Source organism: Opisthocomus hoazin, chromosome 18, assembly GCF_030867145.1.
Source record: "Opisthocomus hoazin isolate bOpiHoa1 chromosome 18, bOpiHoa1.hap1, whole genome shotgun sequence".
NCBI classification, from domain to species: Eukaryota; Metazoa; Chordata; class Aves; order Opisthocomiformes; family Opisthocomidae; genus Opisthocomus; species Opisthocomus hoazin.
Genome location: NC_134431.1, coordinates 3,506,654 through 3,530,197, shown reverse-complemented (window position 1 = coordinate 3,530,197; position 23,544 = coordinate 3,506,654).

The following is a 23,544-nucleotide window of genomic DNA, read 5'->3' as shown; positions in this document are numbered from 1 at the left end:
GGCACTGCTCGCACAGAGGCACAGAGACTGGGGCTGCTTGCTTGTCTTGCCACCTCAAACTTCAAACATATATTTTGGGTTGCATGCCGTGCGCCTCCGGCAGCCCTGCTCTGAAAATGCGAACGTCTGCAGATAGCTCGCAGCCAGAAAGAGCTAGCCTGGAAAGCTGTTGCTCAGCCTCATCTGCCCATGGCACTGCTCGCACAGAGGCACAGAGACTGGGGCTGCTTGATTCTCTTGACACCTCAAACTTCAAACGTATCTTTGGGGGTTCGTGCATGACGGGAGCCTCCGGCATCGCTGCTCAGAAAATGCGAACGTCTGCAGATAGCTCACAGCCATAAAGAGCTGGCCTGGAAAGCTGTTGCTCAGCCTCATCTGCCCATGGAACTGCTCGCACAGAGGCACAGAGACTGGGGCTGCTTGCTTGTCTTGCCCCCTCAAACCTCAAACGTAGCTTTGGGTGTCCGTGTATGGGGAGTCCGGCAACCCTGCTCTGAAAATGTGAACGTCTGCAGATAGCTTGTAGCCAGAAAGAGCTAGCCTGGAAAGCTGTTGCTCAGCCTCATCTGCCCATGGCACTGCTCGCACAGAGGCACAGAGACTGGGGCTGCTTGCTTGTCTTGGCACCTCGAAGTTCAAACGTAGTTTAGGTGAACCTTGCCGGGCAACTCCGGCATCCCTGCTCTGAAAATGCGAACGTCTGCAGATAGCTCGCAGGCAGAAAGTGCTAGCCTGGAAAGCTGTTACTCAGCCTCATCTGTCCATTGCACTGCTTGCACAGAGGCACAGAGACTGGGGCTGCTTGCTTCTCTTGACACCTCCAACTTCAAATGTATCTTAGGTTGTACATGCCGGGCGCCTCCAGCAGTGCTGCTCCAAAAATGAGAACTTCTGCAGATAGCTGGGAGCCAGAAAGAGCTAGCCTGGAAAGCTGATGCTCAGCCTCATCTGCCCATGGCACTGCTCGCACAGAGGCACAGAGACTGGGGTTGCTTGCTTGTCTTGCCCCCTAAAACTTCAAAGGTATCTTAGGTCGTCCATGTCGGGCGCTTCCGGCAGCCCTGCTCTGAAAATGCGAACGTCTGCGGATAGCTGGGAGCCAGAAAGAGCTAGCCTGGAAAGATGTTGCCCAACCTCATCTGCCCATGGCACTGCTCGCACAGAGGCACAGAGACTGGGGCTGCTTTCTTGTCTTCCTCCACAAACTTCAAATATAGCTTTGGGGTTGCATGACGGGCACCTCCGGCAGCCCTGCTCTGAAAATGCGAACGTCTGCAGATAGCTCGCAGGCAGAAAGAGCTAGCCTGGAAAGCTGTTGCTCAGCCTCATCTGCCCATGGCACTGCTCGCACAGAGGCACAGAGAATGGGGCTGCTTGCTTGTCTTGCCCCCTCAAACTTCAAACGTAGATTTGGGGGGTTGTGCAGGGGGCCTCCGGCAGCCCTGCTCTGAAAATGCGAACGTCTGCAGATAGCTCGCAGGCAGAAAGAGCTAGCCTGGAATGCTGATGCTCAGCCTCATCTGCCCATGGCACTGCTCGCACAGAGGCACTGAAACTGGGGCTGCTTGCTTGTCTTGCCCCCTCAAACTTCAAACGTATCTTCTGTGGTCCACGCCGTGCGCCTCCGGCAGCCCTGCTCTGAAATATGAGAACGTCTGCAGATAGCTCGCAGGCAGAAAGAGCTAGCCTGGAAAGCTGTTGCTCAGCCTCATCTGCCCATGGCACTGCTCGCACAGAGGCACAGAGACTGGGGCTGCTTGCTTGTCTTGCCCCCTCAAACTTCAAACGTACTTTAGGTGGTCCGTGCCGAGCACCTCCTACAGCGCTGCTCTGAAAATGCGAATGTCTGCAGATAGATCGCAGGCAGAAAGAGCTAGCCTGGAAAGCTGTTGCCCAGCCTCATCTGCCCATGGCACTGCTCGCACAGAGGCACAGAGACTTGGGCTGCTTTCTTGTCTTCCTCCTGAAACTTCAAACATAGCTTTGGGGTTGCAAGACGGGCGCCTCCGGCAGACCTGCTCTGAAAATGCAAACGTATGCACATAGCTCGCAGGCAGAAAGAGCTAGCCTGGAAAGCTGTTGCTCAGCCTCATCTGCCCATGGCACTGTTCGCACAGAGGCACAGAGACTGGGGCTGCTTGCTTGTCTTGCCCCCTCTAACTTCAAACGTAGATTTGGGGGGCCGTGCAGGGGGCCTCCAGCAGCCCTGCTCTGAAAATGCGAACGTCTGCAGATAGCTCGCAGGCAGAAAGAGCTAGCCTGGAAAGCTGTTGCTCAGCCTCATCTGCCCATGGCACTGCTCGCACAGAGGCACAGAGACTGGGGCTGCTTGCTTGTCTTGCCCCCTGAAACTTCAAACGCATCTTAGGTGGTCCATGCCGTGCGCCTCCGGAAGCCCTGCTCTGAAAATGCGAACGTCTGCAGATAGCTCGCAGGCAGAAAGAGCTAGCCTGGAATGCTGATGCTCAGCCTCATCTGCCCATGGCACTGCTCGCACAGAGGCACAGAGAATGGGGCTGCTTGCTTGTCTTGCCAACTCAAACTTCAAACGTATCTTATGTGGTCCATGCCGTGCGCCTCCGGCAGCCCTGCTCTGAAATATGAGAACGTCTGCAGATAGCTCGCAGGCAGAAAGAGCTAGCCTGGAAAGCTGTTGCTCAGCCTCATCTGCCCATGGCACTGCTCGCACAGAGGCACAGAGACTGGGGCTGCTTGCTTGTCTTGCCACCTCAAACTTCAAACGTAGCTTAGGTGGTCCATGCCGTGCGCCTCCGGAAGCCCTGCTCTGAGATATGCGAACGTCTGCAGATAGCTCGCAGGCAGAAAGAGCTAGCCTGGAAAGCTGTTGCTCAGCCTCATCTGCCCACGGCACTGCTCGCACAGAGGCACAGAAACTAAGGCTGCTTGCTTCTCTTCCTCCTCAAACTTCAAACATAGCTTTGGGATTGCATGATGGGTGCCTCCGGCAGCCCTGCTCTGAAAATGCGAACGTCTGCAGATAGCTCGCAGGCAGAAAGAGCTAGCCTGGAAAGCTGTTGCTCAGCCTCATCTGCCCATGGCACTACTCGCACAGAGGCACAGAGACTGGGGCTGCTTGCTTGTCTTCCCCCTGAAACTTCAAACGCATCTTAGGTGGTCCATGCCGTGCGCCTCCGGAATCCCTGCTCTGAAATATGCGAACGTCTGCAGATAGCTCGCAGGCAGAAAGAGCTAGCCTGGAATGCTGATGCTCAGCCTCATCTGCCCACGGCACTGCTTGCACAGAGGCACAGAAACTGGGGCTGCTTGCTTGTCTTGCCCCCTCAAACTTCAAAGGTATCTTAGGTCGTCCATGCCGTGCGCCTCCGGCAGCCCTGCTCTGAAAATGAGAACGTCTGCAGATAGCTCGGAGCCAGAAAGAGCTAGCCTGGAAAGATGTTGCCCAACCTCATCTGCCCATGGCACTGCTCGCACAGAGGCACAGAGACTGGGGCTGCTTTCTTGTCTTCCTCCACAAACTTCAAATATAGCTTTGGGGTTGCATGACGGGCACCTCCGGCAGCCCTGCTCTGAAAATGCGAACGTCTGCAGATAGCTCGCAGGCAGAAAGAGCTAGCCTGGAAAGCTGTTGCTCAGCCTCATCTGCCCATGGCACTGCTCGCACAGAGGCACAGAGACTGGGGCTGCTTGGTTGTCTTGCCCCCTCAAACTTCAAACGTAGATTTGGGGGGTTGTGCAGGGGGCCTCCGGCAGCCCTGCTCTGAAAATGCGAACGTCTGCAGATAGCTCGCAGGCAGAAAGAGCTAGCCTGGAATGCTGATGCTCAGCCTCATCTGCCCATGGCACTGCTCGCACAGAGGCACAGAGACTGGGGCTGCTTGCTTGTCTTGCCCCCTCAAACTTCAAACGTATCTTATGTGGTCCATGCCGTGCGCCTCCGGCAGCCCTGTTCTGAAATATGAGAACGTCTGCAGATAGCTCGCAGGCAGAAAGAGCTAGCCTGGAAAGCTGTTGCTCAGCCTCATCTGCCCATGGCACTGCTCGCACAGAGGCACAGAGACTGGGGCTGCTTGCTTGTCTTGCCCCCTCAAACTTCAAACGTACTTTAGGTGGTCCGTGCCGAGCACCTCCTACAGCGCTGCTCTGAAAATGCGAATGTCTGCAGATAGATCGCAGGCAGAAAGAGCTAGCCTGGAAAGCTGTTGCCCAGCCTCATCTGCCCATGGCACTGCTCGCACAGAGGCACAGAGACTGGGGCTGCTTTCTTGTCTTCCTCCTCAAACTTCAAACATAGCTTTGGGGTTGCAAGACGGGCGCCTCCGGCAGACCTGCTCTGAAAATGCGAACGTCTGCACATAGCTCGCAGGCAGAAAGAGCTAGCCTGGAAAGCTGTTGCTCAGCCTCATCTGCCCATGGCACTGCTCGCACAGAGGCACAGAGACTGGGGCTGCTTGCTTGTCTTGCCCCCTCTAACTTCAAACGTAGATTTGGGGGGCCGTGCAGGGGGCCTCCGGCAGCCCTGCTCTGAAAATGCGAACGTCTGCAGATAGCTCGCAGGCAGAAAGAGCTAGCCTGGAAAGCTGTTGCTCAGCCTCATCTGCCCATGGCACTGCTCGCACAGAGGCACAGAGACTGGGGCTGCTTGCTTGTCTTGCCACCTCAAACTTCAAACGCAGCTTAAGTGGTCCATGCCGTGCGCCTCCGGAAGCCCTGCTCTGAGATATGCGAACGTCTGCAGATAGCTCGCAGGCAGAAAGAGCTAGCCTGGAAAGCTGTTGCCCAGCCTCATCTGCCCACGGCACTGCTCGCACAGAGGCACAGAAACTGGGGCTGCTTGCTTCTCTTCCTCCTCAAACTTCAAACATAGCTTTGGGATTGCATGATGGGTGCCTCCGGCAGCCCTGCTCTGAAAATGCGAACGTCTGCAGATAGCTCGCAGGCAGAAAGAGCTAGCCAGGAAAGCTGTTGCTCAGCCTCATCTGCCCATGGCACTGCTCGCACAGAGGCACAGAGACTGGGGCTGCTTCCTTGTCTTGCCAACTCAAACTTCAAACGTATCTTATGTGGTCCATGCCGTGCGCCTCCGGCAGCCCTGCTCTGAAATATGCGAACGTCTGCACATAGCTCGCAGGCAGAAAGAGCTAGCCTGGAAAGCTGTTGCTCAGCCTCATCTGCCCATGGCACTGTTCGCATAGAGGCACAGAGAATGGGGCTGCTTGCTTATCTTGCCACTTGAAACTTCAAACGCATGCTGGGAATGGTGGTGTCCCTGCCAGGCTCCTATCACAGCCCTGCTCCGAAAGTGCGAACGTCTGCAGATAGCTGGCAGCCAGAAGGGGCTATCCTGGAAAGCTGTTGCTCAGCCTCATCTGCCCATGGCAGTGCTCGCACAGAGGCACAGAGAATGGGGCTGCTTGCTTGTCTTGCCACCTCAAACTTCAAACGTAGCCTGGGAAATTTGGTGTCCCTGCCAGGCTCCTTTCGCAGCCCTGCTCCGAAAGTGCGAACGTCTGCAGATAGCTGGCAGCCAGAAGGGGCTAGCCTGGAAAGCTGTTGCTCAGCCTCACCTGCCCATGGCACTGCTCGCCCAGAGGCACAGAGAATGGGGCTCCTTGCTTGTCTTGCCACCTCAAACTTCAAACGTAGCCTGGGAAAGATGGTGTACCTGCTAGGCTCCTTTCGCAGCCCTGCTCTTGAAATGCGAACGTCTGCAGATAGCTGGCAGACAGAAGGGGCTATCCTGGAAAGCTGTTGCTCAGCCTCATCTGCCCATGGCACTGCTCGCACAGAGGCACAGAGACTGGGGCTCCTTGCTTGTCTTGCCACCTCAAACTTCAAACGTAGCCTGGGAACTTTGGTGTCCCAGCCAGGCTCCTTTCGCAGCCCTGCTCCGAAAGTGCGAATGTCTGCAGATAGCTGGCAGCCAGAGGTGCTAGCCTGGAAAGCTGTTGCTCAGCCTCATCTGCCCATGGCACTGCTCGCACAGAGGCACAGAGAATGGGGCTGCTTGCTTGTCTTGCCACCTCAAACTTCAAACGTAGCCTGGGAAAGATGGTGTACCTGCTCTCCTCCTTTCGCAGCCCTGCTCTTGAAATGCGAACGTCTGCAGATAGCTGGCAGCCAGAAGGGGCTAGCCTGGAAAGCTGTTGCTCAGCCTCATCTGCCCATGGCACTGTTCGCATAGAGGCACAGAGAATGGGGCTGCTTGCTTATCTTGCCACTTGAAACTTCAAACGCATGCTGGGAATGGTGGTGTCCCTGCCAGGCTCCTATCACAGCCCTGCTCCGAAAGTGCGAACGTCTGCAGATAGCTGGCAGCCAGAAGGTGCTAGCCTGGAAAGCTGTTGCTCAGCCTCATCTGCCCATGGCAGTGCTCGCACAGAGGCACAGAGAATGGGGCTGCTTGCTTGTCTTGCCACCTCAAACTTCAAATGTAGCCTGGGAAAGTTGGTGTCCCAGCCAGGCTCCTTTCGCAGCCCTGCTCCGAAAGTGCGAACGTCTGCAGATAGGTGGCAGCCAGAAGGTGCTAGCCTGGAAAGCTGTTGCTCAGCCTCATCTGCCCATGGCAGTGCTCGCACAGAGGCACAGAGAATGGGGCTGCTTGCTTATCTTGCCACTTGAAACTTCAAACGCATGCTGGGAATGGTGGTGTCCCTGCCAGGCTCCTATCACAGCCCTGCTCCGAAAGTGCGAACGTCTGCAGATAGCTGGCAGCCAGAAGGGACTAACCTGGAAAGCTGTTGCTCAGCCTCATCTGCCCATGGCAGTGCTCGCACAGAGGCACAGAGAATGGGGCTGCTTGCTTGTCTTGCCACCTCAAACTTCAAACGTAGCCTCGGAAAGTTGGTGTCCCAGCCAGGCTCCTTTCGCAGCCCTGCTCCGAAAGTGCGAATGTCTGCAGATAGCTGGCAGCCAGAGGTGCTAGCCTGGAAAGCTGTTGCTCAGCCTCATCTGCCCATGGCACTGCTCGCACAGAGGCACAGAGAATGGGGCTGCTTGCTTGTCTTGCCACCTCAAACTTCAAACGTAGCCTGGGAAAGATGGTGTACCTGCTCTCCTCCTTTCGCAGCCCTGCTCTTGAAATGCGAACGTCTGCAGATAGCTGGCAGCCAGAAGGGGCTAGCCTGGAAAGCTGTTGCTCAGCCTCATCTGCCCATGGCACTGTTCGCATAGAGGCACAGAGAATGGGGCTGCTTGCTTATCTTGCCACTTGAAACTTCAAACGCATGCTGGGAATGGTGGTGTCCCTGCCAGGCTCCTATCACAGCCCTGCTCCGAAAGTGCGAACGTCTGCAGATAGCTGGCAGCCAGAAGGTGCTAGCCTGGAAAGCTGTTGCTCAGCCTCATCTGCCCATGGCAGTGCTCGCACAGAGGCACAGAGAATGGGGCTGCTTGCTTGTCTTGCCACCTCAAACTTCAAACGTAGCCTGGGAAAGTTGGTGTCCCAGCCAGGCTCCTTTCGCAGCCCTGCTCCGAAAGTGCGAACGTCTGCAGATAGGTGGCAGCCATAAGGTGCTAGCCTGGAAAGCTGTTGCTCAGCCTCATCTGCCCATGGCACTGCTCGCACAGAGGCACAGAGAATGGGGCTGCTTGCTTATCTGGCCACTTGAAACTTCAAACGCATGCTGGGAATGGTGGTGTCCCTGCCAGGCTCCTATCACAGCCCTGCTCCGAAAGTGCGAACGTCTGCAGATAGCTGGCAGCCAGAAGGGGCTAACCTGGAAAGCTGTTGCTCAGCCTCATCTGCCCATGGCAGTGCTCGCACAGAGGCACAGAGAATGGGGCTGCTTGCTTGTCTTGCCACCTCAAACTTCAAACGTAGCCTCGGAAAGTTGGTGTCCCAGCCAGGCTCCTTTCGCAGACCTGCTCCGAAAGTGCGAACGTCTGCAGATAGCTGGCAGCCAGAAGGTGCTAGCCTGGAAAGCTGTTGCTCAGCCTCATCTGCCCATGGCACTGCTCGCACAGAGGCACAGAGAATGGGGCTGCTTGCTTGTCTTGCCACCTCAAACTTCAAACGTAGCCTGGGAAAGATGGTGTACCTGCTAGGCTCCTTTCGCAGCCCTGCTCTTGAAATGCGAACGTCTGCAGATAGCTGGCAGCCAGAAGGGGCTAGCCTGGAAAGCTGTTGCTCAGCCTCATCTGCCCATGGGACTGTTCGCATAGAGGCACGGAGAATGGGGCTGCTTGCTTCTCTTGCCACTTGAAACTTCAAACGCATGCTGGGAATGGTGGTGTCCCTGCCAGGCTCCTATCACAGCCCTGCTCCGAAAGTGCGAACGTCTGCAGATAGCTGGCAGCCAGAAGGGGCTATCCTGGAAAGCTGTTGCTCAGCCTCATCTGCCCATGGCAGTGCTCGCACAGAGGCACAGAGAATGGGGCTGCTTGCTTGTCTTGCCACCTCAAACTTCAAACGTAGCCTGGGAAAGATGGTGTACTTGCTCTCCTCATTTCGCAGCCCTGCTCTTGAAATGCGAACGTCTGCAGATAGCTGGCAGCCAGAAGGGGCTAGCCTGGAAAGCTGTTGCTCAGCCTCATCTGCCCATGGCACTGTTCGCATAGAGGCACAGAGAATGGGGCTGCTTGCTTATCTTGCCACTTGAAACTTCAAACGCATGCTGGGAATGGTGGTGTCCCTGCCAGGCTCCTATCACAGCCCTGCTCCGAAAGTGCGAATGTCTGCAGATAGCTGGCAGCCAGAAGGTGCTAGCCTGGAAAGCTGTTGCTCAGCCTCATCTGCCCATGGCAGTGCTCGCACAGAGGCACAGAGAATGGGGCTGCTTGCTTGTCTTGCCACCTCAAACTTCAAACGTAGCCTGGGAAAGTTGGTGTCCCAGCCAGGCTCCTTTCGCAGCCCTGCTCCGAAAGTGCGAACGTCTGCAGATAGGTGGCAGCCAGAAGGTGCTAGCCTGGAAAGCTGTTGCTCAGCCTCATCTGCCCATGGCAGTGCTCGCACAGAGGCACAGAGAATGGGGCTGCTTGCTTATCTTGCCACTTGAAACTTCAAACGCATGCTGGGAATGGTGGTGTCCCTGCCAGGCTCCTATCACAGCCCTGCTCCGAAAGTGCGAACGTCTGCAGATAGCTGGCAGCCAGAAGGGGCTAACCTGGAAAGCTGTTGCTCAGCCTCATCTGCCCATGGCAGTGCTCGCACAGAGGCACAGAGAATGGGGCTGCTTGCTTGTCTTGCCACCTCAAACTTCAAACGTAGCCTCGGAAAGTTGGTGTCCCAGCCAGGCTCCTTTCGCAGACCTGCTCCGAAAGTGCGAACGTCTGCAGATAGCTGGCAGCCAGAAGGTGCTAGCCTGGAAAGCTGTTGCTCAGCCTCATCTGCCCATGGCACTGCTCGCACAGAGGCACAGAGAATGGGGCTGCTTGCTTGTCTTGCCACCTCAAACTTCAAACGTATCCTGGGAAAGATGGTGTACCTGCTAGGCTCCTTTCGCAGCCCTGCTCTTGAAATGCGAACGTCTGCAGATAGCTGGCAGCCAGAAGGGGCTAGCCTGGAAAGCTGTTGCTCAGCCTCATCTGCCCATGGGACTGTTCGCATAGAGGCACGGAGAATGGGGCTGCTTGCTTCTCTTGCCACTTGAAACTTCAAACGCATGCTGGGAATGGTGGTGTCCCTGTCAGGCTCCTATCACAGCCCTGCTCCGAAAGCGCGAATGTCTGCAGATAGCTGGCAGCCAGAAGGGGCTAGCCTGGAAAGCTGTTGCTCAGCCTCATCTGCCCATGGCAGTGCTCGCACAGAGGCACAGAGAATGGGGCTGCTTGCTTGTCTTGCCACTTCAAACTTCAAACGTAGCCTGGGAAAGATGGTGTACCTGCTACGCTGCTTTCGCAGCCCTGCTCTTGAAATGCGAACTTCTGCAGATAGCTGGCAGCCAGAAGGGGCTAGCCTGGAAAGCTGTTGCTCAGCCTCATCTGCCCATGGCACTGTTCGCATAGAGGCACAGAGAATGGGGCTGCTTGCTTATCTTGCCACTTGAAACTTCAAACGCATGCTGGGAATGGTGGTGTCCCTGCCAGGCTCCTATCACAGCCCTGCTCCGAAAGTGCGAACGTCTGCAGATAGCTGGCAGCCAGAAGGGGCTATCCTGGAAAGCTGTTGCTCAGCCTCATCTGCCCATGGCAGTGCTCGCACAGAGGCACAGAGAATGGGGCTGCTTGCTTGTCTTGCCACCTCAAACTTCAAACGTAGCCTGGGAAAGATGGTGTACTTGCTCTCCTCATTTCGCAGCCCTGCTCTTGAAATGCGAACGTCTGCAGATAGCTGGCAGCCAGAAGGGGCTAGCCTGGGAAGCTGTTGCTCAGCCTCATCTGCCCATGGCACTGGTCGCATAGAGGCACAGAGAATGGGGCTGCTTGCTTATCTTGCCACTTGAAACTTCAAACGCATGCTGGGAATGGTGGTGTCCCTGCCAGGCTCCTATCACAGCCCTGCTCCGAAAGTGCGAACGTCTGCAGATAGCTGGCAGCCAGAAGGTGCTAGCCTGGAAAGCTGTTGCTCAGCCTCATCTGCCCATGGCAGTGCTCGCACAGAGGCACAGAGAATGGGGCTGCTTGCTTGTCTTGCCACCTCAAACTTCAAACGTAGCCTGGGAAAGATGGTGTACCTGCTAGGCTCCTTTCGCAGCCCTGCTCTTGAAATGCGAACGTCTGCAGATAGCTGGCAGCCAGACGGGGCTAACCTGGAAAGCTGTTGCTCAGTCTCATCTGCCCATGGCAGTGCTCGCACAGAGGCACAGAGAATGGGGCTGCTTGCTTGTCTTGCCACCTCAAACTTCAAACGTAGCCTCGGAAAGTTGCTATCCCAGCCAGGCTCCTTTCGCAGCCCTGCTCCGAAAGTGCGAACGTCTGCAGATAGCTGGCAGCCAGAAGGTGCTAGCCTGGAAAGCTGTTGCTCAGCCTCATCTGCCCATGGCACTGCTCGCACAGAGGCACAGAGAATGGGGCTGCTTGCTTATCTTGCCACCTCAAACTTCAAACGTAGCCTGGGAAAGATGGTGTACCTGCTAGGCTCCTTTCGCAGCCCTGCTCTTGAAATGCGAACGTCTGCAGATAGCTGGCAGCCAGAAGGGGCTAGCCTGGAAAGCTGTTGCTCAGCCTCATCTGCCCATGGGACTGTTCGCATAGAGGCACGGAGAATGGGGCTGCTTGCTTCTCTTGCCACTTGAAACTTCAAACGCATGCTGGGAATGGTGGTGTCCCTGTCAGGCTCCTATCACAGCCCTGCTCCGAAAGCGCGAATGTCTGCAGATAGCTGGCAGGCAGAAGGGGCTATCCTGGAAAGCTGTTGCTCAGCCTCATCTGCCCATGGCAGTGCTCGCACAGAGGCACAGAGAATGGGGCTGCTTGCTTGTCTTGCCACTTCAAACTTCAAACGTAGCCTGGGAAAGATGGTGTACCTGCTAGGCTCCTTTCGCAGCCCTGCTCTTGAAATGCGAACTTCTGCAGATAGGTGGCAGCCAGAAGGGGCTAGCCTGGAAAGCTGCTGCTCAGCCTCATCTGCCCATGGCACTGTTCACATAGAGGCACAGAGAATGGGGCTGCTTGCTTATCTTGCCACTTGAAACTTCAAACGCATGCTGGGAATGGTGGTGTCCCTGCCAGGCTGCTATCACAGCCCTGCTCCGAAAGTGCGAACGTCTGCAGATAGCTGGCAGCCAGAAGGGGCTAGCCTGGAAAGCTGTTGCTCAGCCTCATCTGCCCATGGCAGTGCTCGCACAGAGGCACAGAGAATGGGGCTGCTTGCTTGTCTTGCCACCTCAAACTTCAAACGTAGCCTGGGAAAGATGGTGTACCTGCTCTCCTCATTTCGCAGCCCTGCTCTTGAAATGCGAACGTCTGCAGATAGCTGGCAGCCAGAAGGGGCTAGCCTGGAAAGCTGTTGCTCAGCCTCATCTGCCCATGGCACTGGTCGCATAGAGGCTTAGAGAATGGGGCTGCTTGCTTATCTTGCCACTTGAAACTTCAAACGCATGCTGGGAATGGTGGTGTCCCTGCCAGGCTCCTATCACAGCCCTGCTCCGAAAGTGCGAACGTCTGCAGATAGCTGGCAGCCAGAAGGTGCTAGCCTGGAAAGCTGTTGCTCAGCCTCATCTGCCCATGGCACTGCTCGCACAGAGGCACAGAGAATGGGGCTGCTTGCTTGTCTTGCCACCTCAAACTTCAAACGTAGCCTGGGAAAGTTGGTGTCCCAGGCAGGCTCCTTTTGCAGCCCTGCTCCGAAAGTGCGAACGTCTGCAGATAGGTGGCAGCCAGAAGGTGCTAGCCTGGAAAGCTGTTGCTCAGCCTCATCTGCCCATGGCAGTGCTCGCACAGAGGCACAGAGAATGGGGCTGCTTGCTTCTCTTGCCACTTGAAACTTCAAACGCATGCTGGGAATGGTGGTGTCCCTGTCAGGCTCCTATCAGAGCCCTGCTCCGAAAGTGCGAACGTCTGCAGATAGCTGGCAGCCAGAAGGGGCTAACCTGGAAAGCTGTTGCTCAGCCTCATCTGCCCATGGCAGTGCTCGCACAGAGGCACAGAGAATGGGGCTGCTTGCTTGTCTTGCCACCTCAAACTTCAAACGTAGCCTGGGAAAGTTGGTGTCCCAGCCAGGCTCCTTTCGCAGCCCTGCTCCGAAAGTGCGAACGTCTGCAGATAGCTGGCAGCCAGAAGGGGCTAGCCTGGAAAGCTGTTGCTCAGCCTCATCTGCCCATGGCAGTGCTCGCACAGAGGCACAGAGAATGGGGCTGCTTGCTTGTCTTGCCACCTCAAACTTCAAACGTAGCCTGGGAAAGATGGTGTACCTGCTAGGCTCCTTTCGCAGCCCTGCTCTTGAAATGCGAACGTCTGCAGATAGCTGGCAGCCAGAAGGGGCTAGCCTGGAAAGCTGTTGCTCAGCCTCATCTGCCCATGGGACTGTTCGCATAGAGGCACGGAGAATGGGGCTGCTTGCTTCTCTTGCCACTTGAAACTTCAAACGCATGCTGGGAATGGTGGTGTCCCTGTCAGGCTCCTATCACAGCCCTGCTCCGAAAGTGCGAATGTCTGCAGATAGCTGGCAGCCAGAAGGGGCTATCCTGGAAAGCTGTTGCTCAGCCTCATCTGCCCATGGCAGTGCTCGCACAGAGGCACAGAGAATGGGACTCCTTGCTTGTCTTGCCACCTCAATCTTCAAACGTAGCCTGGGAAAGATGGTGTACCTGCTAGGCTCCTTTCGCAGCCCTGCTCTTGAAATGCGAACGTCTGCAGATAGCTGGCAGACAGAAGGGGCTATCCTGGAAAGCTGTTGCTCAGCCTCATCTGCCCATGGCACTGTTCGCATAGAGGCACAGAGAATGGGGCTGCTTGCTTATCTTGCCACTTGAAACTTCAAACGCATGCTGGGAATGGTGGTGTCCCTGCCAGGCTCCTATCACAGCCCTGCTCCGAAAGTGCGAACGTCTGCAGATAGCTGGCAGCCAGAAGGTGCTAGCCTGGAAAGCTGTTGCTCAGCCTCATCTGCCCATGGCAGTGCTCGCACAGAGGCACAGAGAATGGGGCTGCTTGCTTGTCTTGCCACCTCAAACTTCAAACGTAGCCTCGGAAAGTTGGTGTCCCAGCCAGGCTCCTTTCGCAGCCCTGCTCCGAAAGTGCGAACGTCTGCAGATAGCTGGCAGCCAGAAGGGGCTAGCCTGGAAAGCTGTTGCTCAACCTCATCTGCCCATGGCACTGTTCGCATAGAGGCACAGAGAATGGGGCTGCTTGCTTATCTTGCCACTTGAAACTTCAAACGCATGCTGGGAATGGTGGTGTCCCTGCCAGGCTCCTATCACAGCCCTGCTCCGAAAGTGCGAACGTCTGCAGATAGCTGGCAGCCAGAAGGGGCTAGCCTGGAAAGCTGTTGCTCAGCCTCATCTGCCCATGGCACTGTTCGCATAGAGGCACAGAGAATGGGGCTGCTTGCTTATCTTGCCACTTGAAACTTCAAACGCATGCTGGGAATGGTGGTGTCCCTGCCAGGCTCCTATCACAGCCCTGCTCCGAAAGTGCGAACGTCTGCAGATAGCTGGCAGCCAGAAGGGGCTATCCTGGAAAGCTGTTGCTCAGCCTCATCTGCCCATGGCACTGCTCGCACAGAGGCACAGAGAATGGGGCTGCTTGCTTGTCTTGCCACCTGAAACTACAAATGTAGCCTCGGAAAGTTGGTGTCCCAGCCAGGCTCCTTTCGCAGCCCTGCTCCGAAAGTGTGAACGTCTGCAGATAGCTGGCAGCCAGAAGGGGCTAGCCTGGAAAGCTGTTGCTCAGCCTCATCTGCCCATGGCACTGTTCGCATAGAGGCACAGAGAAGGGGGCTACTTGCTTGTCTTGCCACTTGAAACTTCAAACGCATGCTGGGAATGGTTGTGTCCCTGCCAGGCTCCTATCACAGCCCTGCTCCGAAAGTGCGAACGTCTGCAGATAGCTGGCAGCCAGAAGGGGCTAGCCTGGAAAGCTGTTGCTCAGCCTCATCTGCCCATGGCAGTGCTCGCACAGAGGCACAGAGAATGGGGCTCCTTGCTTGTCTTGCCACCTCAAACTTCAAACGTAGCCTGGGAAAGTTGGTGTCCCAGCCAGGCTCCTTTCGCAGCCCTGCTCCGAAAGTGCGAACGTCTGCAGATAGCTGGCAGCCAGAGGTGCTAGCCTGGAAAGCTGTTGCTCAGCCTCATCTGCCCATGGCAGTGCTCGCACAGAGGCACAGAGAATGGGGCTCCTTGCTTGTCTTGCCACCTCAAACTTCAAACGTAGCCTGGGAAAGATGGTGTACCTGCTCTCCTCCTTTCGCAGCCCTGCTCTTGAAATGCGAACGTCTGCAGATAGCTGGCAGCCAGAAGGGGCTAGCGTGGAAAGCTGTTGCTCAGCCTCATCTGCCCATGGTACTGTTCGCATAGAGGCACAGAGAATGGGGCTGCTTGCTTATCTTGCCACTTGAAACTTCAAACGCATGCTGGGAATGGTGGTGTCCCTGCCAGGCTCCTATCACAGCCCTGCTCCGAAAGTGCGAATGTCTGCAGATAGCTGGCAGCCAGAAGGTGCTAGCCTGGAAAGCTGTTGCTCAGCCTCATCTGCCCATGGCAGTGCTCGCACAGAGGCACAGAGAATGGGGCTGCTTGCTTGTCTTGCCACCTCAAACTTCAAACGTAGCCTGGGAAAGTTGGTGTCCCAGCCAGGCTCCTTTCGCAGCCCTGCTCCGAAAGTGCGAACGTCTGCAGATAGGTGGCAGCCAGAAGGTGCTAGCCTGGAAAGCTGTTGCTCAGCCTCATCTGCCCATGGCAGTGCTCGCACAGAGGCACAGAGAATGGGGCTGCTTGCTTATCTTGCCACTTGAAACTTCAAACGCATGCTGGGAATGGTGGTGTCCCTGCCAGGCTCCTATCACAGCCCTGCTCCGAAAGTGCGAACGTCTGCAGATAGCTGGCAGCCAGAAGGGGCTAACCTGGAAAGCTGTTGCTCAGCCTCATCTGCCCATGGCAGTGCTCGCACAGAGGCACAGAGAATGGGGCTGCTTGCTTGTCTTGCCACCTCAAACTTCAAACGTAGCCTCGGAAAGTTGGTGTCCCAGCCAAGCTCCTTTCGCAGACCTGCTCCGAAAGTGCGAACGTCTGCAGATAGCTGGCAGCCAGAAGGTGCTAGCCTGGAAAGCTGTTGCTCAGCCTCATCTGCCCATGGCACTGCTCGCACAGAGGCACAGAGAATGGGGCTGCTTGCTTGTCTTGCCACCTCAAACTTCAAACGTAGCCTGGGAAAGATGGTGTACCTGCTAGGCTCCTTTCGCAGCCCTGCTCTTGAAATGCGAACGTCTGCAGATAGCTGGCAGCCAGAAGGGGCTATCCTGGAAAGCTGTTGCTCAGCCTCATCTGCCCATGGGACTGTTCGCATAGAGGCACGGAGAATGGGGCTGCTTGCTTATCTTGCCACTTGAAACTTCAAACGCATGCTGGGAATGGTGGTGTCCCTGTCAGGCTCCTATCACAGCCCTGCTCCGAAAGTGCGAACGTCTGCAGATAGCTGGCAGCCAGAAGGGGCTATCCTGCAAAGCTGTTGCTCAGCCTCATCTGCCCATGGCAGTGCTCGCACAGAGGCACAGAGAATGGGGCTGCTTGCTTGTCTTGCCACCTCAAACTTCAAACGTAGCCTGGGAAAGATGGTGTACCTGCTCTCCTCCTTTCGCAGCCCTGCTCTTGAAATGCGAACGTCTGCAGATAGCTGGCAGACAGAAGGGGCTATCCTGGAAAGCTGTTGCTCAGCCTCATCTGCCCATGGCACTGTTCGCATAGAGGCACAGAGAATGGGGCTGCTTGCTTATCTTGCCACTTGAAACTTCAAACGCATGCTGGGAATGGTGGTGTCCCTGCCAGGCTCCTATCACAGCCCTGCTCCGAAAGTGCGAACGTCTGCAGATAGCTGGCAGCCAGAAGGGGCTAACCTGGAAAGCTGTTGCTCAGCCTCATCTGCCCATGGCAGTGCTCGCACAGAGGCACAGAGAATGGGGCTGCTTGCTTGTCTTGCCACCTCAAACTTCAAACGTAGCCTCGGAAAGTTGGTGTCCCAGCCAGGCTCCTTTCGCAGCCCTGCTCCGAAAGTGCGAACGTCTGCAGATAGCTGGCAGCCAGAAGGTGCTAGCCTGGAAAGCTGTTGCTCAGCCTCATCTGCCCATGGCACTGCTCGCACAGAGGCACAGAGAATGGGGCTGCTTGCTTATCTTGCCACCTCAAACTTCAAACGTAGCCTGGGAAAGATGGTGTACCTGCTAGGCTCCTTTCGCAGCCCTGCTCTTGAAATGCGAACGTCTGCAGATAGCTGGCAGCCAGAAGGGGCTAGCCTGGAAAGCTGTTGCTCAGCCTCATCTGCCCATGGGACTGTTCGCATAGAGGCACGGAGAATGGGGCTGCTTGCTTCTCTTGCCACTTGAAACTTCAAACGCATGCTGGGAATGGTGGTGTCCCTGTCAGGCTCCTATCACAGCCCTGCTCCGAAAGCGCGAATGTCTGCAGATAGCTGGCAGCCAGAAGGGGCTATCCTGGAAAGCTGTTGCTCAGCCTCATCTGCCCATGGCAGTGCTCGCACAGAGGCACAGAGAATGGGGCTGCTTGCTTGTCTTGCCACTTGAAACTTCAAACGTAGCCTGGGAAAGATGGTGTACCTGCTAGGCTCCTTTCGCAGCCCTGCTCTTGAAATGCGAACTTCTGCAGATAGGTGGCAGCCAGAAGGGGCTAGCCTGGAAAGCTGCTGCTCAGCCTCATCTGCCCATGGGACTGTTCACATAGAGGCACAGAGAATGGGGCTGCTTGCTTATCTTGCCACTTGAAACTTCAAACGCATGCTGGGAATGGTGGTGTCCCTGCCAGGCTGCTATCACAGCCCTGCTCCGAAAGTGCGAACGTCTGCAGATAGCTGGCAGCCAGAAGGGGCTATCCTGGAAAGCTGTTGCTCAGCCTCATCTGCCCATGGCAGTGCTCGCACAGAGGCACAGAGAATGGGGCTGCTTGCTTGTCTTGCCACCTCAAACTTCAAACGTAGCCTGGGAAAGATGGTGTACCTGCTCTCCTCATTTCGCAGCCCTGCTCTTGAAATGCGAACGTCTGCAGATAGCTGGCAGCCAGAAGGGGCTAGCCTGGAAAGCTGTTGCTCAGCCTCATCTGCCCATGGCACTGGTCGCATAGAGGCACAGAGAATGGGGCTGCTTGCTTATCTTGCCACTTGAAACTTCAAACGCATGCTGGGAATGGTGGTGTCCCTGCCAGGCTCCTATCACAGCCCTGCTCCGAAAGTGCGAACGTCTGCAGATAGCTGGCAGCCAGAAGGTGCTAGCCTGGAAAGCTGTTGCTCAGCCTCATCTGCCCATGGCACTGCTCGCACAGAGGCACAGAGAATGGGGCTGCTTGCTTGTCTTGCCACCTCAAACTTCAAACGTAGCCTGGGAAAGTTGGTGTCCCAGGCAGGCTCCTTTTGCAGCCCTGCTCCGAAAGTGCGAACGTCTGCAGATAGGTGGCAGCCAGAAGGTGCTAGCCTGGAAAGCTGTTGCTCAGCCTCATCTGCCCATGGCAGTGCTCGCACAGAGGCACAGAGAATGGGGCTGCTTGCTTATCTTGCCACTTGAAACTTCAAACGCATGCTGGGAATGGTGGTGTCCCTGTCAGGCTCCTATCACAGCCCTGCTCCGAAAGTGCGAACGTCTGCAGATAGCTGGCAGCCAGAAGGGGCTAACCTGGAAAGCTGTTGCTCAGCCTCATCTGCCCATGGCAGTGCTCGCACAGAGGCACAGAGAATGGGGCTGCTTGCTTGTCTTGCCACCTCAAACTTCAAACGTATCCTGGGAAAGTTGGTGTCCCAGCCAGGCTCCTTTCGCAGCCCTGCTCCGAAAGTGCGAACGTCTGCAGATAGCTGGCAGACAGAACGGGCTATCCTGGAAAGCTGTTGCTCAGCCTCATCTGCCCATGGCACTGTTCGCATAGAGGCACAGAGAATGGGGCTGCTTGCTTATCTTGCCACTTGAAACTTCAAACGCATGCTGGGAATGGTGGTGTCCCTGCCAGGCTCCTATCACAGCCCTGCTCCGAAAGTGCGAACGTCTGCAGATAGCTGGCAGCCAGAAGGTGCTAGCCTGGAAAGCTGTTGCTCAGCCTCATCTGCCCATGGCAGTGCTCGCACAGAGGCACAGAGAATGGGGCTGCTTGCTTGTCTTGCCACCTCAAACTTCAAACGTAGCCTGGGAAAGTTGGTGTCCCAGCCAGGCTCCTTTCGCAGCCCTGCTCCGAAAGTGCGAACGTCTGCAGATAGCTGGCAGCCAGAAGGGGCTAGCCTGGAAAGCTGTTGCTCAGCCTCATCTGCCCATGGCACTGCTCGCACAGAGGCACAGAGAATGGGCTCCTTGCTTGTCTTGCCACCTCAAACTTCAAACGCATGCTGGGAATGGTGGTGTCCCTGCCAGGCTCCTATCACAGCCCTGCTCCGAAAGTGCGAACGTCTGCAGATAGCTGGCAGCCAGAAGGGGTAGCCTGGAAAGCTGTTGCTCAGCCTCATCTGCCCATGGCACTGTTCGCATAGAGGCACAGAGAATGGGGCTGCTTGCTTATCTTGCCACTTGAAACTTCAAACGCATGCTGGGAATGGTGGTGTCCCTGCCAGGCTCCTATCACAGCCCTGCTCCGAAAGTGCGAACGTCTGCAGATAGCTGGCAGCCAGAAGGTGCTAGCCTGGAAAGCTGTTGCTCAGCCTCATCTGCCCATGGCAGTGCTCGCACAGAGGCACAGAGAATGGGGCTCCTTGCTTGTCTTGCCACCTCAAACTTCAAACGTATCCTGGGAACGTTGGTGTCCCAGCCAGGCTCCTTTCGCAGCCCTGCCCTTGAAATGCGAACGTCTGCAGATAGCTGGCAGCCAGAAGGGGCTAGCCTGGAAAGCTGTTGCTCAGCCTCATCTGCCCATGGCACTGTTCGCATAGAGGCACAGAGAATGGGGCTGCTTGCTTGTCTTGCCACCTCAAACTTCAAACGTAGCCTGGGAAAGTTGGTGTCCCAGCCAGGCTCCTTTCGCAGCCCTGCTCCGAAAGTGCGAACGTCTGCAGATAGGTGGCAGCCAGAAGGTGCTAGCCTGGAAAGCTGTTGCTCAGCCTCATCTGCCCATGGCAGTGCTCGCACAGAGGCACAGAGAATGGGGCTGCTTGCTTATCTTGCCACTTGAAACTTCAAACGCATGCTGGGAATGGTGGTGTCCCTGCCAGGCTCCTATCACAGCCCTGCTCCGAAAGTGCGAACGTCTGCAGATAGCTGGCAGCCAGAAGGGGCTAACCTGGAAAGCTGTTGCTCAGCCTCATCTGCCCATGGCAGTGCTCGCACAGAGGCACAGAGAATGGGGCTGCTTGCTTGTCTTGCCACCTCAAACTTCAAACGTAGCCTGGGAAAGTTGGTGTCCCAGCCAGGCTCCTTTCGCAGACCTGCTCCGAAAGTGCGAACGTCTGCAGATAGCTGGCAGCCAGAAGGTGCTAGCCTGGAAAGCTGTTGCTCAGCCTCATCTGCCCATGGCACTGCTCGCACAGAGGCACAGAGAATGGGGCTGCTTGCTTGTCTTGCCACCTCAAACTTCAAACGTAGCCTGGGAAAGATGGTGTACCTGCTAGGCTCCTTTCGAAGCCCTGCTCTTGAAATGCGAACGTCTGCAGATAGCTGGCAGCCAGAAGGGGCTAGCCTGGAAAGCTGTTGCTCAGCCTCATCTGCCCATGGCACTGTTCGCATAGAGGCACGGAGAATGGGGCTGCTTGCTTCTCTTGCCACTTGAAACTTCAAACGCATGCTGGGAATGGTGGTGTCCCTGTCAGGCTCCTATCACAGCCCTGCTCCGAAAGTGCGAACGTCTGCAGATAGCTGGCAGCCAGAAGGGGCTATCCTGCAAAGCTGTTGCTCAGCCTCATCTGCCCATGGCAGTGCTCGCACAGAGGCACAGAGAATGGGGCTGCTTGCTTGTCTTGCCACTTGAAACTTCAAACGTAGCCTGGGAAAGATGGTGTACCTGCTAGGCTCCTTTCGCAGCCCTGCTCTTGAAATGCGAACGTCTGCAGATAGCTGGCAGACAGAAGGGGCTATCCTGGAAAGCTGTTGCTCAGCCTCATCTGCCCATGGCACTGTTCGCATAGAGGCACAGAGAATGGGGCTGCTTGCTTATCTTGCCACTTGAAACTTCAAACGCATGCTGGGAATGGTGGTGTCCCTGCCAGGCTCCTATCACAGCCCTGCTCCGAAAGTGCGAACGTCTGCAGATAGCTGGCAGCCAGAAGGGGCTAACCTGGAAAGCTGTTGCTCAGCCTCATCTGCCCATGGCAGTGCTCGCACAGAGGCACAGAGAATGGGGCTGCTTGCTTGTCTTGCCACCTCAAACTTCAAACGTAGCCTCGGAAAGTTGGTGTCCCAGCCAGGCTCCTTTCGCAGCCCTGCTCCGAAAGTGCGAACGTCTGCAGATAGCTGGCAGCCAGAAGGTGCTAGCCTGGAAAGCTGTTGCTCAGCCTCATCTGCCCATGGCACTGCTCGCACAGAGGCACAGAGAATGGGGCTGCTTGCTTATCTTGCCACCTCAAACTTCAAACGTAGCCTGGGAAAGATGGTGTACCTGCTAGGCTCCTTTCGCAGCCCTGCTCTTGAAATGCGAACGTCTGCAGATAGCTGGCAGCCAGAAGGGGCTAGCCTGGAAAGCTGTTGCTCAGCCTCATCTGCCCATGGGACTGTTCGCATAGAGGCACGGAGAATGGGGCTGCTTGCTTCTCTTGCCACTTGAAACTTCAAACGCATGCTGGGAATGGTTGTGTCCCTGTCAGGCTCCTATCACAGCCCTGCTCCGAAAGCGCGAATGTCTGCAGATAGCTGGCAGGCAGAAGGGGCTATCCTGGAAAGCTGTTGCTCAGCCTCATCTGCCCATGGCAGTGCTCGCACAGAGGCACAGAGAATGGGGCTGCTTGTTTCTCTTGCCACTTCAAACTTCAAACGTAGCCTGGGAAAGATGGTGTACCTGCTAGGCTCCTTTCGCAGCCCTGCTCTTGAAATGCGAACGTCTGCAGATAGCTGGCAGCCAGAAGGGGCTAGCCTGGAAAGCTGTTGCTCAGCCTCATCTGCCCATGGCACTGGTCGCATAGAGGCACAGAGAATGGGGCTGCTTGCTTATCTTGCCACTTGAAACTTCAAACGCATGCTGGGAATGGTGGTTTCCCTGCCAGGCTCCTATCACAGCCCTGCTCCGAAAGTGCGAACGTCTGCAGATAGCTGGCAGCCAGAAGGTGCTAGCCTGGAAAGCTGTTGCTCAGCCTCATCTGCCCATGGCACTGCTCGCACAGAGGCACAGAGAATGGGGCTGCTTGCTTGTCTTGCCACCTCAAACTTCAAACGTAGCCTGGGAAATTTGGTGTCCCAGCCAGGCTCCTTTTGCAGCCCTGCTCCGAAAGTGCGAACGTCTGCAGATAGGTGGCAGCCAGAAGGTGCTAGCCTGGAAAGCTGTTGCTCAGCCTCATCTGCCCATGGCAGTGCTCGCACAGAGGCACAGAGAATGGGGCTGCTTGCTTCTCTTGCCACTTGAAACTTCAAACGCATGCTGGGAATGGTGGTGTCCCTGCCAGGCTCCTATCACAGCCCTGCTCCGAAAGTGCGAACGTCTGCAGATAGCTGGCAGCCAGAAGGGGCTAACCTGGAAAGCTGTTGCTCAGCCTCATCTGCCCATGGCAGTGCTCGCACAGAGGCACAGAGAATGGGGCTGCTTGCTTGTCTTGCCACCTCAAACTTCAAACGTAGCCTGGGAAAGTTGGTGTCCCAGCATGGCTCCTTTCGCAGCCCTACTCCGAAAGTGCGAACGTCTGCAGATAGCTGGCAGCCAGAAGGGGCTAGCCTGGAAAGCTGTTGCTCAGCCTCATCTGCCCATGGCACTGTTCGCATAGAGGCACAGAGAATGGGGCTGCTTGCTTATCTGGCCACTTGAAACTTCAAACGCATGCTGGGAATGGTGGTGTCCCTGCCAGGCTCCTATCACAGCCCTGCTCCGAAAGTGCGAACGTCTGCAGATAGCTGGCAGCCAGAAGGGGCTAGCCTGGAAAGCTGTTGCTCAGCCTCATCTGCCCATGGCACTGTTCGCATAGAGGCACAGAGAATGGGGCTGCTTGCTTATCTTGCCACTTGAAACTTCAAACGCATGCTGGGAATGGTGGTGTCCCTGCCAGGCTCCTATCACAGCCCTGCTCCGAAAGTGCGAACGTCTGCAGATAGCTGGCAGCCAGAAGGGGCTATCCTGGAAAGCTGTTGCTCAGCCTCATCTGCCCATGGCACTGCTCGCACAGAGGCACAGAGAATGGGGCTGCTTGCTTGTCTTGCCACCTGAAACTACAAATGTAGCCTCGGAAAGTTTGTGTCCCAGCCAGGCTCCTTTCGCAGCCCTGCTCCGAAAGTGTGAACGTCTGCAGATAGCTGGCAGCCAGAAGGGGCTATCCTGGAAAGCTGTTGCTCAGCCTCATCTGCCCATGGCACTGTTCGCATAGAGGCACAGAGAAGGGGGCTGCTTGCTTGTCTTGCCACTTGAAACTTCAAACGCATGCTGGGAATGGTTGTGTCCCTGCCAGGCTCCTATCACAGCCCTGCTCCGAAAGTGCGAACGTCTGCAGATAGCTGGCAGCCAGAGGTGCTAGCCTGGAAAGCTGTTGCTCAGCCTCATCTGCCCATGGCACTGCTCGCACAGAGGCACAGAGAATGGGGCTCCTTGCTTGTCTTGCCACCTCAAACTTCAAACGTAGCCTGGGAAAGATGGTGTACCTGCTCTCCTCCTTTCGCAGCCCTGCTCTTGAAATGCGAACGTCTGCAGATAGCTGGCAGCCAGAAGGGGCTAGCGTGGAAAGCTGTTGCTCAGCCTCATCTGCCCATGGCACTGTTCGCATAGAGGCACAGAGAATGGGGCTGCTTGCTTATCTTGCCACTTGAAACTTCAAACGCATGCTGGAAATGGTGGTGTCCCTGCCAGGCTCCTATCACAGCCCTGCTCCGAAAGTGCGAACGTCTGCAGATAGCTGGCAGCCAGAAGGTGCTAGCCTGGAAAG